The following is an 11,175-nucleotide window of genomic DNA, read 5'->3' as shown; positions in this document are numbered from 1 at the left end:
TTTAAATATTTGCTGCAACACGTATGCACGTACCATGAGCTCACACTTAGAACAATCCTTGCTTGGCAGGCGACTTCACACACTCTCCTTTTCATTCTTAGTCACCCTTCATTTTCTGTGCCTGGTGATTAGCTTGTCATTTTGATACCTGGAAAGCATGCCTATGAGACAGATTGTCTACACTGAATTGGTCTGGGGAAAGATCTCTGTCTGCTTGATTGATTTCAAATGATCTAGCTCACCCAGCCTTTTCCCCAAGGCTTCAGAGGCCCTCTCAGTTCTTCTGCCTTATCAGATCTCTTCATAATGTAAAAGTCAAGTATCAGGCCTCACTTACCTAGAGCTTTTAGACCTCCACCTGAGAAAGACCAAAGAATTAACTGGCTACCAGACTCTAAAATAAATAAATAAATAAATAAATAAATAAATAAATAGCAAACAAATTCACAAAAACAGTTTCTAAAATAACTTTTTTTCTATTCCTTTCTTTAAAGAAACTTGCTTCTCAAGGACTGCTCTCAGTAATCAACCACCTGTCTCATGGTAAATAATTAGATGTTGAGCCTTCCAGTTTCCATCTGTGCCCAGAGTTAAGGTTGTCCCACAGTCCTCCAGACCCAAAACCTTCCCAGAAAGAACTTGGGTCTTAGAATACCCAAGGAACAATTCACATACCATATGGAACTCATAAATAAGGAAGACCAAAATGTGGATGCTTCAGTCCTTCTTAAAAGGAAGAAGCAATTACTCATGGGAGGAAATGTAGGGACAAAGAGTGGAGTAGGGACAAATAGTGGAGCAGGGACTGAAGAAAAGGCCATCTAGAGACCACCCCACCTGGGGATCCACCCCTGCAGCCACCAAACCCAAGCACTATTGCTGATGCAGAGAAGTGCTTGCTGACAGGAGCCAATATGGATGTCTCCTCAGAGACTCTGCTAGAACTATACTGATACAGATGAGGATGTTTACTGCTAACCATCAGACTGAGCATGGGGATCCCAATAGAGAAACTAAAGACAGGACTAAAGGAGCTGAAAGGGTTTACAATCCCATGGGAACAAGAGCAATATCAAGCAACCACACCCACCAGAATTCCCAGGAACTAAAACACCAACCAATGAGTACAATCATGGATCCAGTCACATATGTAGCAGTGAATGGTATTGCCAGACATCAATAGGAGGAGACCTTGGTCCCGTGAAGGCTCATTTCCACAGTGTAGGGGAATGCCAGGACACTGAGGTGAGAGTGGGTGGGTGGGAGTGAGAACATCTTCACAGAATCGAGAGGAATGGGACAGGTGGGAAGAAGGATAACATTTGAAATGTAAATACATAAAATAATCCAATTTTAAAAAAAGAGACCTTATAAAATCTCAAAAATATTGAATATTGATAAGGTGATTTTAAAGTAATGGGAGATATGGACCCTGAAGTGGCCACCATCTTCAGTAGCCAAGAAGGACTCTCAGTGGAGGGATAAGAACACCAACCCACCTATAAAACTTTCCACCCAAAATTTGTCCTGCCTACAAGAAGTGAAGAGACAAAGATGGAGCAGAGACAGAGGAAATGGCCAACCAATGACTGGATCAACTTAAGTTCCACCCCATGGGCAGGAACCAACCCCTGACACTATTATATGCTGTGCTTACAGACAGGAGCCCAGCATAGCTGTCCACTGAGAGGCTTCAGCCGCAGCAGATACCCACAGGCAAACATTAGAGGGCTCTCAGGAGGTCTGGTGAAAGAGTTGAGGAAAGGACTGAGGCACCTGGAGGGGACAGGAACTCCACAAGAAGACCAACAGAGTCAACTAACCCAGAGACTGAACCACCAATCAAAGAACAAGCATGGGCTGGACCTAGGCTCCCTACACGTGTAGATGTGCAGCTTGGTTTTTTTTCTTTTTTTCTATTTTTTATTGTATTTTCTCTGCATTTGCACTTCAGATGTTATCCCCTTCTCCCAATCCCATCCCTCCCTCCCCACCTCCCATTGCCTCCATTAAGGTGCACTCACTCCCAACCTCCCTCTCCCACCTTAGCACCTTGGCTTCCCCTACACTGGGAAAACAAGCCTTCACTAGACCAAAGACCTCTCCTCCCTACTGAAGTCAGAAAATGCCGTCCTCTGCTGCATATGCACCTGGACCATGGGTCTCTCCATAAGAACTCATTGGTTGGTGTTTTAGTCCCTGAGAGCTGTTGTGGGTTTAGTTAATTGATCATTTTGTTCTTCCCATGGGGTTGCAGACCCTTTCAGCTCCCTCAGTCTTTTCACTAGCTCCTTCATTGGAATCCTCATGTTCAGTCTGATGGTTGGCTGCAAGCCTCCTCTGTATCAGTATAATTAAGCTTGGTCGTCTTGTGAGTCCCCCAACAACTGTAGCAGGGGCTTAGCCTGACTCTGTTGCCTGCCTGTGGATCCTGAGCTGTCTTGTCTGACTTCAGTGAGAGAAGATATATCTAGTCCTGCAGTTCCAGGGTGGGTTGGTTCCCCAGGAGAAACCTCCTCTTCTCAGAAGTGAAAGGCAAGGAAAGGGGAGGACCCTGTGAGGGAGGATTGGGAGATACAGGTGCATTCTAGATGGAAAGTAAATAAATAAATAAATAAATAAATAAATAAATAAATAAATAAATAAATGGAAAAATTAAAATTTTCAGATTTCTTTTTCTCACTATGCTATTATTATACTAAGACTTCAAAGGTTCAGAATTTTAACAATCCATGAAGTTCTCAATATTTTGGTTACCCATTTTCTCTTTGGGCTTCCTGGCTGCTGCCCCTCTCTTCCCTCTATCTTCCCCTCCCCCCCTCCCCACATGGCTCAGGGTCACATTCTCTCTGATGTCCCAGATGTCCCAGCCTCTGGCTATGCTCTCCCACATATCTATAATAAATTTTTCTCCACTATATCTAGGAGCAGTCATGTTCACACAACAAATAAATAAATAATGTTTTTCAAATGAGAAGAAAAAGAGGAGAAGAAAGAAAAGAAAGAAGGAAGAGGGGGGAGAAACGAAGAAAGGAAAGAAGAAAGGAAGGGAGGAAATAAGGAAGGAAGGTAGGAAGGAAGGAAGCCAGCCTCAGTGTTCCTGATGGGGGGGGGGGGAACCAGTCCTGGAACACACACTCTAGTGTCCTGGCCAACTAAAAGCAAATTAAAACAATTAAATCAAACATATCACATCTCTATTTTTCATTTCAACAGATGGAGCCTCGTAGACTCCATTCTTATACTGAAATTTACCACTGACAAGATATTCTTAATTTCTTAGTGCATGGGGACTATTCTAAGCACTTCCCAGGTCACCCTAAGGACTCACCAATACAGAAGAAAGCAGATGAGGCTGGCAACATGGTTCAGCAGCCCAGCTGTGAGCTGTGTGACCAAGCAGAAAAGTTGTAGATGCCCGGAACATAGAAACAGGGTGTGCATAGGGTGAAGAACTCCCCTCCTCCCTCTTTCTACCAACCCCAACTTTCCTAATTGAGAGTCATCAAGGCAGGGTCTTTCCTCTGTAGAATGACTTGCACCAGCTTCTAAAGCCATCGCTTATCTCTTCTTGCCAGCTGTACGTCAGCCATCTGTCTGCCTGGATGGGCATAAACTGTGTCCTAGACTCCCATAAACTCCCTAACAGTGACTAGGAAAAAGCTAGTCCAGACTTCATAGAATATCAAGTTCAAATGTCATTCGAATTCCCCAAACTCCAAAGCGTAGTGCATATGTCCAAAAATAAATACCTTGGCCCAGCTCAAGCTAGACTATCGAAGAATTTCCGGTAGTTACATGGAAGTCAGCATTCCTCAAGAATTTGGGAAACCGTTTCAGACTTCTAGAAGTCTGGCAGAATGGATCTGCATTGGCACATATGGCACAGATATACCTATGGTTGCATATCAAAGCCCATGCTGGCCTGCAGGTTCCTAGAGTCCCTATTCACAAGTATCTGTTGTACATTTCAAAACCACACACTAGGATCCTGGCCTTTCTCAACTCCCCCAGCTTCCCTTCTCATAGACAGCCATTTGTCCTTACTCTTTCCATATTCTCTGATATGTCCCCGTCCCTAACCCTGGCCAAGTCCTGTCTGTTACTCTTTATCCCTACTCTGGACACTTCCAGATGCCTCTGGATGTCCTCCCTGTCTTGCTCACAATTAAACACAAAAACTTCCCCCCACCCGATGTAACAGCCACTTAGGTGGTTTCTTTATTGTGCCCTTTCAAATACATGTGCCTACTAGGATCATTATAACTCCAAAAAGTGAAAAATACCTCATTACTGATATATGGAGTGATTTTTTTAGCAGCTCAAAGCACTCGGTGATGTTGCAAAGGACCTCAGCTCAGACTCCAATATTCATATTAACCTGTACCTCCAGCTCCCAGAAATTAAATTCCCTCTTTGGAGTCTGTTGCCACCTAAACTAATGTAAAGTATACACTCACCTACATACATATAATTAAAGTTAATTTTTAATTTGATGTTTTATTTATTTACATTTCAAATGTTATCCCCTTTCCCAGGTTCCCCTCTGAGAAAAACCCCTTTTCACTCCTTTATCCTCCTGACTCTGTGAGTGTGCTCTCCTATTCACCCATCCATTCCCACCTCAACGCCCTGGCATTCACCTACACTGGGACACAAAGCCTCCATAGGACCAAGGACCTCTCCTCCCATTGATCCTGACAAGACCATCTCCCTCTACATTAGCAGCTGGAGCTCTGAGTTTGTTATTTCCTGCCATCTACTCCTCTTGTGTGTGTTTACTTCTTATCCTTTTAGGGAAAAAGTCTTCTATTGATTTCTGTTAAATACATTTGGTTACTAACTTCAGTTAGTTTCACTGTATCTCTGTTTAGTTTCTGTTTCCACGATCTGCCCATTGATGAGAGTGGGGTGTTAAAGTCCCCCACTATTATTGTGTGGGGTGCAATGTGTGCTTTGAGCTTTAGTAAAGTTTCTTTTATGAATGTGGGCTCTTGTACTTGCCTCACACCATCTAGTTATCTCTGGAGTTAGCTGCTCTTGCTGTCTCTTACAGTGTCTTGACCCTCCTGTAAGCCTGTGTGTCCACACTCCTGTGACACCAGCTCTCTCCCAGCTATCATCATGGGCATCCCTAGCTGGGTGTTTGATATGCTTAACCGGAGATACCTGTACCCCAAATACATCAAGATGTCCGTACAGGATGAAATAGATAAAATGTTAAGCTGTAGGTTCAAGGATCAGATCTATGATATATTCCAAAAGCTCAACAGTAACACACAGGTAGTTCTGTTGTCTGCTACAGTGCTTTCTGATGTCCTTGAGGTGACCAAGAAGTTCATGAGAGACCCAATTCGGATCCTTGTCAAGAAGGAGGAGTTGACCCCGGAGGGTATCTGCCAATTCTACATCACTGTGGAAGGAGAGGAGCAGAAGCCTGGCTCACTGCGTGACCATCACCCAGGCATCTTTATCAATACCAGATGGAAGACTGGCTCACTGAGAAAATGCATGATGGGACTTCACTGTTTCCGCCATGCATGGAGATATGGACCAAAAGGAACGAGATGTGATCATGAGGGAGTTCCCGTTTGGCTCTAGCAGAGTATTAATTACCACTGACCTGTTGGCCAGAGGCATTGATGTGCAGTAGGTCTCCTTAGTCGTCAGTTACGACCTTCCCACCAACAGGGAAAACTACATCCACAGAATCGGTGGAGGTGGTCGGTCTGGCCGAAAGTGTGTGGCTATTAACATGATGACACAAGAAGACAAGAGGACTCTTCAAGACACTGAGACTTTCTGCAACGCCTCCATTGAGAGATGCCCCTCAGCGTTGCTGACCTCATTTGAGGGGCTTCCCTGCTACCTGACCCTAGCCCAGGGTTTAGTCCTGGAGTGAGGGCCAAGAGAGAGCTGGAGGGAGTAGGGAAAGAAGCCAAGGAATAGACATCTTGTTTATGTTTCTTTTTTTGTTTGTTTGGTTGGTTGGTTGGTTGGTTGGTTGGTTGGTTGGTTTCTCTCTGTCTCTCTGTGTCTGTCTGTCTGTCTGTCTGTCTCTGTCTCTCTGTCTGTCTCTGTTTCTCTCTGTCTATCTCTCCCTCCCTCCTTTCCTCCCTCCCCCTCTCTCTTTGAATAAATGTTACTTTTTGAGGCAAAAAGAAGGAACCATGAACATTTTAGACTCTTTTTTCTTTGGGGTAGGCTCTTTTCCAGACGCTGTCTCCTTCCCCCCAAATACCATCTCCTTCCTCCAAAACACTGTCTCCTTCCCCCCAAAACACAGTCTATTTATCCCCAAACACTAATGCATTTCTTTAACCTAATCATCGCATTCCTAAAGGCGTTCCTACCCCTGCCAAATCTTCAAAAGTGAGTCAAGGGGCTAAAACATGGCTGGCCTCATTAGCTAGACCAAATCTACAGGGAGAACTCCTGAATGAGGTTGTCCAGGGACTTATTCCCAGGTGAGGAGAGCAGTGGAGAAAAAAGGTAGCCATTTTACATTGTTTTGTATAGTATTTATTGTTTCAGGAAGCAAACTAAAAATTCTGAATAAAATTACTTGGAAACTGCCAAAAAAAAAAACAAAAACAAAAACAAAAAACAAAAAACGATGGAGTCTGGTCCATCACATAAACTAAATGTAATTTTACTGAAAGTCTGAAATTGAAGGGTAGTTTCTTCTAAAAGTTTTTTAGACTTTTGCTTTTCTTTAGAGGAGGTCATTTGTTTTATTTTGTTTTGTTTTTGTTTTTTATGCAAAAGTTTATGCCATTGCTTTTATGTTTATTATTCTATCAAAAATGCATTTCAACCACTGCTTCCCCTCAACTCTCCCATTTCCTGAACCATGACCCCTCACTCCCAGATCAACTGCCAATGTTTCCCTTCAGAAAAAAAAAAAAAAAAAAAAAGGCAGTCCTCCAAGTAAAATAAAGCAAACATGACCAAAACATAAAATAAAACATAAACCCCTCATATCAGTGCTAGACAAGGCACCCCAGAAGAAGGGAAAGGGTCCCAATAGCAGGCAAAAGACTCTTAGACACCCCCAGTTCCACTGCTAGAAGTCCCACAATTTGAGATGTTTCTCCCAGTATTCCTCCTATCCGTACCCCAAACCTCATCCCTCCTGTTTCCATTCCCACCTGCTCCCAGTCCTCCCGAGAAGATCCATCCACCCCCACTCCTTAAGCTCTCCTTCCTACTACCTACTACCTACAGCTCTCAGGGTCTGTAGAAGTTTGGTTTGGTTTGGTTTGGTTTGGTTTGGTTTGGTTTGGTTTGGTTTTTGAGTTAGAAAAAGAGAGTACACAGTTCACCTGAATCATGTGGGGATTTTCACCCGCAGTTCAGAATTAAGATTGGGTAAATTAGTCACTGACTCCAAGTAGAGAGTAGTGATATTTACAAGTTAAGAAAAGAATGTTATTAAGAATAGAAGTCTGTACACCATGTAGAGTGAATATAGACATATATTAGGGAAGTTATTAATAAATGAAAATCTGACACTCCAGATTGAGAAATGGACAGATCAAAATACTTTGAGCTAAAGTCCTAGTTTTATAAGTTGCATACTTATTGATACAGAAATTGATAAAAGGTTTTATGAATTACCCCATGAGGCCATGTGGCTCATCAGATGCTGGCTAGTGAGGGTTTGTTTACAACAACAGGAGACTCATATTTTCTTAATGTGGGATTCATGAAAATTTGAGTTATCTCTTGACATGACATTATTAGAGGCCTATAAATAAGATCATACGGGTTTTAGTTTATTCATTTGTTTTTTTTTATGTATTCATGTTTATTCTCACCCTTTCACTTTGTGGAGGAAAGCACACTGAAATGCTATTTTTGTGTCTACACACATGCACACACACACACACAATGTGAGACATGTTTTTAAAAAGTCTTAGTATTACATTATAGATAGTCATGGCTGTACTGTGTTCAATAATTGTTTAAGCACCATTTTCTATCTATTACTTATGATAATTAACAAAGAGGTGGTTACTGTTCTTATTTTACTCTTTTTTTTAAACAACTTTATTTTACAAACCAAAGATAAATGTACAGATTTTAAACATTTTTTGCTTAAAATTATACATTTTTGTCAGTACTTATTTTTCAGATTTTAACATAATTTTTACATAAAACTATATGAATATATTTTTAGTCAGTACTTGATTTTTTTCAAGGTTTGATAGTATGCCTTGAAAACTTAATAGTTACAAATGAGCATAAAGTACATGTAAAATAAAGTGTAACATGGAAATAGTTAAAGTTTTCTTGATTTGTAAATATTTTTTGTTTTGTTTTGTTTTCTTTATTTCTTGGACTTCATACAGTCTGTGAGTTGTTTCTGGGGGAGTGCAAGCCTCTGGGGTTAGCATCCCACTATCAGTGACTGCATATTATGTCTGTTCTTTTGTGACTCGGTTATCTCACTCAGGATGATATTCTCTAGATGCAGCCATTTTCTTAAGAATTTGGTTAAGTCATTGTTTCTGGTGGCTGAGTAGTATTCCATTGTGTATATGTACCACAATTTTTGTATCCATTCATCTTCTAAAGGACATCTGGGTTCTTTCCAGCTTCTGGCTACTATAAATAGAGCTGCTATGAACATTGTGGTGCATATATCTTTGTTGTGTATTAAAGTGTCTCTGGGGTATATGCCCAGCAGTGGAATAGCTGGGTCTTCAGGTAGTACTATATCCAATTTTCTGAGGTATCGCCAGACTGATTTCCAGAGTGGTTGTATTAGCTTGCAACCCCACCAACAGTGGAGAAGTGTTCCTCTTTCTCCGCAGCCTCGCCAGCATCTGCTGTCATCTGAGTTTTGGATCTTGGCCAATCTGACTGGTGTGAGGTGGAATCTCAGGGTTGTTTTGATTTGCATTTCCCTGATGGCTAAGGATGTCGAGCACTTCCTCAGATGTTTCTCGACCATTCAGTGTTCCTCAACTGAAAACGTTTTGTTTAGCTCTGTTCCCCATTTTTTTAATAGGGTTATTTGATTCTCTGGTGTCTAGCTTTTTGAGTTCCTTGTATACCTTGGATATAAGGCCTCTATCTGATGTGGAGTTGGTAAAGATCTTCTCCCATTCTGTTGGTTGCCGTTTTGTTTTCTGGACGATGTCCTTAGCCTTACAGAAACTTTGCAATATCATTAAGTCCCATTTGTTAATCTTTGACCTTAGAGCTTGAGCCATTGGTGTTTTGTTCAGGAAATTTTCTCCTGTGCCTATGTGTTCTAAGGTTTTCCCTACTTTCTCATCTAATAGTTTCAGTGTATCTGGTTTAATGTGGAGATCTTTGATCCACTTGCACTTGAGCTTTGTACAAGGAGATAAGAAAGGGTCTATTTTCATTCTTTTGCATGCTGAGTGCCAGTTGGACTAACACCATTTGTTGAATAGGCTGTCCTTTTTCCATTGAATGTTTACTGCTCCTTTGTCAAAAATCAGGTGACCATATACATGAGGGCTCATTTCTGGATCTTCTATTCTTTTCCATTGATCCACATGCCTATTTCTGTACCAGTACCATGCAGTTTTCAGCACAATTGCCTTGTAATATAGCTTGAGGTCAGAGATAGTGATTCCCGCAGATGTTTTTTGTTGTTGAGGATGGATTTCGCTATTCTAGGTCTTTTGTTATTCCATATGAAATTGCACATTGATCTTTCCAATTCCATGAAGAACTGGGTTGGAATTTTGATGGGGATTGCATTGAATCTGTAGATTGCTTTTGGTAAAATGGCCATTTTTAAGATGTTGATTTTTCCAATCCATGAGCATGGGAGATCTTTTCATTTTCTGGGATCCTCCTCAATTTCCTTCTTTAGAGGTTTGCAGTTCTTGTCATACAGGTACTTCACTTGCTTAGTTAGAGTCACACCAAGGTATTTCATAGTTTTTGTGACAATTGTAAAGGGTACCTTTTCCCTAATTTCTTTCTCCACATGTTTGTCCTTTGAGTATAGGAAGGCTACTGATTTGTTTGAGTTAATTTTGTATCCAGCCACTTTGCTGAACTTGTTTATCAGCTGTAGGAGCTCTCTGGTAGAGTTTTTGGGGTCACTCAAGTACACTATCATGTCATCGGCAAAGAGTGATGTTTTTATCTCTTCCTTTTCGATTTGTATCCCCTTGATCTCCTTTTGCTGTCTAATTGCTCCAGCCAGGACTTCCAGTACTATGTTGAATAGGTAGGGGGAAAGTGGGCAGCCTTGTCGAGTCCCTGATTTTAGTGGGATTGCTTCAAGTTTCCCACCATTAAGTTTGATGTTGGCTGTTGGTTTGCTGTATATTGCTTTTATTATGTTTAAGTATGGACCTTGAATTCCTGTTCTTTCCAGGACTTTTAACATGAAGGGGTGTTGAATTTTGTCAAATGCTTTCTCAGCTTCTAGTGAGATGACCATGTGATTTTGATCTTTGAGTTTGTTTATATGGTGGATTACGTGATGGATTTCCTTATGTTAAACCATCCCTGCATCCCACGGATGAAGCCTACTTGGTAATGATGAATGATCGTTTTGATGTGTTCTTGGATTCGGTTTGCAAGGATTTTGTTGAGTATTTTTGCATCACTGTTCATAAGTGAGATTGGTCTGAAGTTCTCTTTCCTTGTAGGGTCTTTGTGTGGTTTAGGTACGAGGGTTATTGTAGCCTCAAAAAATGAGTTGGGTAATATTCCATCTGATTCTATCCTTTGGAATAGTTTGGAGAGTATTGGTGTTATATCCCCAATAAATGTCTGATAAAATTCTGCACTGAACCCGTCTGGACCTGGGCTTTTTTTGGTAGGGAGGCTTTTGATGACTTCTTCTATTTCTTTAGGTGTTATAGGGTTATTTAGATGGTTTACTTGGTCCTCGTTTAACTTTGGGATCTTATATCTGTCTAGGAATTCGTCCATTTCCTCCAGATTTTCCAATTTTGTGGAGTATAAGTTTTTGTAGTAGGATCTGATGATTTCTTGAATTTCCTCAGTTTCAGTTTTTATGTTGCCACTTTCCTTTCTGATTTTGTTAATTTGGATACTCTCTCTTTGCCCTCTAGTTAGTCTGGCTAGGGATTTATCAATCCTGTTGATTTTCTCAAAGAACCAACTCTTGGTTTTGTTGATTTTTTCAATGGTTCTTTTTGTTTCTATTTGGTC

The 11,175-nt window shown here is 41.2% G+C and overlaps 1 pseudogene across 1 annotated transcript; it reads left to right on the top strand.

The window, feature by feature from the left end:
• The first annotated feature begins 5,124 nt into the window (after window positions 1-5,124).
• LOC308439989 (eukaryotic initiation factor 4A-I-like) lies at window positions 5,125-5,853 on the top strand (annotated as a pseudogene). The gene has a single exon. The product of its transcript is annotated as a eukaryotic initiation factor 4A-I-like (transcript).
• Window positions 5,854-11,175: the final 5,322 nt, after the last annotated feature.

The sequence above is a fragment of the Micromys minutus genome (assembly GCF_963924665.1).
Source record: "Micromys minutus genome assembly, chromosome: 30".
In the NCBI taxonomy this organism is placed as follows: domain Eukaryota; kingdom Metazoa; phylum Chordata; class Mammalia; order Rodentia; family Muridae; genus Micromys; species Micromys minutus.
Note: the sequence above shows the minus strand (reverse complement) of the source record. Positions and strands in the feature narration are given on the sequence as shown.